The sequence below is a fragment of the Octodon degus genome, unplaced genomic scaffold (assembly GCF_000260255.1).
Source record: "Octodon degus isolate 3935 unplaced genomic scaffold, OctDeg1.0 scaffold00255, whole genome shotgun sequence".
Lineage (NCBI taxonomy): Eukaryota > Metazoa > Chordata > Mammalia > Rodentia > Octodontidae > Octodon > Octodon degus.
This window is the reverse complement of record NW_004524831.1, coordinates 2,618,911-2,623,427: the sequence shown is the minus strand read 5'-3', so window position 1 is coordinate 2,623,427 and position 4,517 is coordinate 2,618,911.

The window sequence follows — 4,517 nt, the reverse complement described above, 5'->3', positions numbered from 1 at the left end:
TGTCTTTTACTGTAATAAATATTTTAAATTTAAAAAGGGGGCCCCAGGCAGGACATGGGCTCATGAGGTAGTTAACTGACTACGTTATCTTGAGTAAGAAACCGCCCACCTCACTGGATCAGCATCATTCTGCCTGTGGCTGAGGTGATTTACTGAAAATAGAAGGGCCAACCTAGGGAAATTTGTTGGATGGTATAAAAGGAAAGAAAGCAGGAAGGGTCACTTATGTATTTCTTCAGAGAAGCTTCATTGTTCATTTCCACTTTGTATGTCATCTCCGAGCTTCCAGTGAAAACTTTTCAGCCTTGCAGAGCAGACTGCAGCCTCCTGTACAGAAGTTTCAGCCTTCGAATGTAGAGAGGACTGATGACCACTTTGTTTATTAAAGGAGCACACTGTCTTACATGCCAAATGAGGAAAACGGGTATCGTATACTGAAAGAGAACAAGCAGACAGGCCTGGCATGTGGGACTGGGCACTGGAACCTTCAGCAGACAGGCCCAGTGTGGGACCAAGACTGCAGAAAGGCCCAACTAGATGGGTTTGAACTTGGTCGGTCTGAACACAGTGAGTTAAGGAACACTGCTAGACCCAGATCTAAGAAAGCATTCTCTGCCTCTTGAGAGAAAGAGGAGGCAACAGGTAACTGAGGTGAACTAGTCTGCCTGGAGGACTCCAGATACATCAAGGGCATGGGACCAGACAGAAGTTAGGGGAACTAATTTAAATACAAATTTACAATTTAATATCTGCTTAGCAATACAGTTATAATATTTTCTCTTGTGGTTTAAAATACAATTGATTACAAAATTTGGCAAGCATTAAATCTCACTACCCATTATTAGTATTGATAATTGTAGTACAATAAATAGGAAACTATATCTGCCTTAACCACATGATCTCTCTTGGGTAATAGCAGCAGAAGGTGCTTGGATGATAACAGCACCAAAGCTCTACACCCAAAATCAGAGGAGAGTACCAAACAGAAACCAGTATCTCACACTCAATCAATGTAGAGGGCAAAACCATGGGACATACACAAAATAATCACTGACACAGAAGAGACACCTAAAGAACAGACTCTATACAGAAAGGCTCTGGTCACAGTGATACAGCTATCAAAATTTCACACACAAAAAAAAATCAAAGAAATCAAATTAAAGAGTTCTCTCTGAAATATAAAATAACAAACAGAAGGAACAAAATGCATTCTCAAGCCCTGAACCCACTCAGATCAAATGCAGGAGACACTACAATAGAAAAAATTGGAAGTCATACACCTGAGAGTTCTGAAATAATAGTGTCTGGAATACAAAACGACTGCAGAAAGGTAGAGAGGAAATGAGATCAGCAATAATCTCCATAACAAAAGAAGAAATGATAACTATAATGAAAGAATTACTAAGTGATCTAAAGAAGACACTGATAAACAATAGAGAATAGAAAAATAATAGAAACCCTGAATGAGCAATATAGAAATGAAACAGAATGCATGAAGAAGATTCAAAGAGATATTCAAGAGATCAAAAACTCAAATAAAAGTTGGCAGTGAAATGAAATGTATGTAAGTCAAGATTTACATTCATACATTGAAGACATTGTTGTAGCTAGTGAAAAGGTAAGGAAAGATCTCTTAAAAACAACTCAGATCCAGGGAATAATAATGCAACAGCTGCAAGATGATAGAAAGATGAATAATATAAGACTAATAGACATCAAAGAAGTAATCAATAAAAACAACATAAAAAGAATATGGGCAGAAGTAATAGCAGAAAACTTCCCAAATATGGGGAAAAAATCTGACATTCAGGTAACTAAGGAATATAGAACTCCAATTAACATCAACCCAATTAAAACCAGATCCAGGTATATAATAATGAAGATCCCAGATATTCAGCACAAAAACAGCATACTAAAAGCCACTAGAGAAAAGAAACAGATCACATTTAAAGGGAAGCCCATCAAATTAAACATGGGACATTTTCTAACATAGACCACATATTAATCCATAGGTCATGCTTAAGTATATGCAAAAGAAGAAGAAATTATCCCATGTGTATTATCTGACCACAGTGCAAAGAAACTGGAAATTAATGACAAAAGAAACCACAAAGTCCTCATAAACCCAAGGAAACTAAATAACACCCTCCTCAGCAACTAATGGGTTATAGATATTAAATAAGAAATTAAACAATATGTTCAATTCAGTGAAAATTTGAGCACAACTTATTGGAATTTGTGTGATGTAATGAAAGCAGTTCTTGGAGGGCTGTTTATAGCTGTGAACTCACACATTAAGAAAACAAAATGAAAACAAATAAATACCCTAACGCTGTACCTCAAAAGTCTAGAAAAAGAAGAGCAAATCAAAGTTAAAGCCCCAAAACAGGAGGATATTGTAAATTTTAGAGCAGAAATTAATGTAATTCAGACAAAGAAAACAATACAAAGAATAAATGAATCAAAGAGCTGGTTCTTTGAAAGATTAAATAAAATTCATAAACCCCTAGCAAACCTCATCAAAAAAAAAAAAAAAAAAAAAAAAAGAAAGAAAGAAAAAACTCCAAATCAAGCAATAAGGAATGAAAAGTGTAAAATTACTACAGGCCCTGTGGAAAGTCAGAATGCCACCAATAGCTACTTTGAAAATCTTGGCTTCCACAGAATTGAAGACACAGGAGAAATGAACAAATTCCTAGAAAGGTACAAACTACCAAAAGTCAATCAAGAAGATTTGAGAACTCTGAATAACCCAATATCAGCCAATGAAATTGAAAATGTAATAAGAAATTTACCAACAAAAAAGCCCAGGCCATAATAAATTCATAGTTAAATTCTACAAGGCATTTAGAGATTTAATCCTAACCCTCTACAAACTCTTCAACAAAATTAAAAAGGAAGCAAATCTCCCAAGTCATTCATAGAGGCAAGTATTATACTGATACCCAAACCAAAGACAGATTCAATCAAAAAAGAGAACTGTATGCCAATTTCCTTGATGAATTAGATGCAAAAATCCCTAATAAAATCCTAACAAATAGAATACAGCAAATCATTATGATTATACACCACACCCAGGTAGGATTCATCCTAGAGATGCAAGGATGGTTCAATATATGCAAATCTATAAATGTAATACACTATATCAATAAAGCCAAATCCAAAAACCAAAAGATTGTGTCAATTGATACAGAAAAGACTTTTGACAAAATCCAACACTCATTCATGATCAAAGCCCTATAGAAAATTGGAATAGATGGATTCTTAACTCAAACTGATAAAAGTCGTCAATGACAATCCAATACCCAATGTAATTCTAAGTGGGGGAAAACTGAAATCTTTTAGTCTCAGATCTGGTACAAGACAAGGATGTCCTCTATCACCACTCCTATTCAGTATAGTTCTGGAATCATTAGCTAGAGCCATCAGAAGACAAAGTTAGGGGGCCGGGGAGATGGCTCAGTAGAATAAGCACTTGCCTGGCAAGTGCAAGGACCTGAGTTCAATCCCCGGTTCTACCAGGAAAAAAAAAAAAGACAAAGTGAAATAAAATAAATAAATAGGTAAAGAAGTTAAAGTATCATCATTTGCAGATGTCATGATACCCTACCTGGAAGACCCAAAAAACTCCACCAAGAAGCTCATGAAATTAATACACAAATTCAGTAGCATAGTGAAGTCATACCCAAAAGTCAATAGCATTCCTCTACTAAGATAACAATAACACAGAGAGGGAAATAAGAGAAACAATACACATTACAAAAGCATCTCAAGAAGTGAAATACATAGGAATTAATCTAATGAAAGGAGTAAAAGATCTATTCAAGCAAAATTATACTGCTCTGAGAAAAACATGACTGAAAAGGATTTCAGACAATGGAAAGATATTCCTTGCTCCTGGGTATGAAGAACCAACACTGTGAAGATGGCCATACTCCCAAAATTGTTATACAGATTTAATGCAATCCCTATCAAAATACTATCAACATACCCTAAGATCTAGAGAAAACATTCCTAAAATTTTTTTGGAGCCAGGAAAGACCTAGAATAGCAGAGACAATTCTGGGCAACAAAGGCAAGGCCGGAGGCATTACAATTCCTGATTTGAAGTTATACTACAAAGTGACTGTTATAAAATCAACATGGTACTGGGGAAAAAAACAGACCTGAGGATCAGTGGAAAACATTAGAAGATGCAGATACAACTCCAAACATACTCAGCCACCTCATGCTGACAAAGCGGTCAAAAATGTTCACTGGAAGAAAGATCACCTCTTTAACAAATGTTGGCTTTCCTTGCTGCCTCCCTTTTTTCTCTAATTTTGGACTGCAAACTTAGGTTGTTAACCCTCTAGAAGGAAGCTTATTGTTATCACCATACAACCTAGGCTGTTAAGCTTAACCTCACTATCTGTCTGAATATCAAACATCTTAGGCATAACATGGAACAGGTATTTTTCATCAAGTATTGATATGTTGAACTTCAAGTCTCTATAGAATATGGTGAAAAAACATTT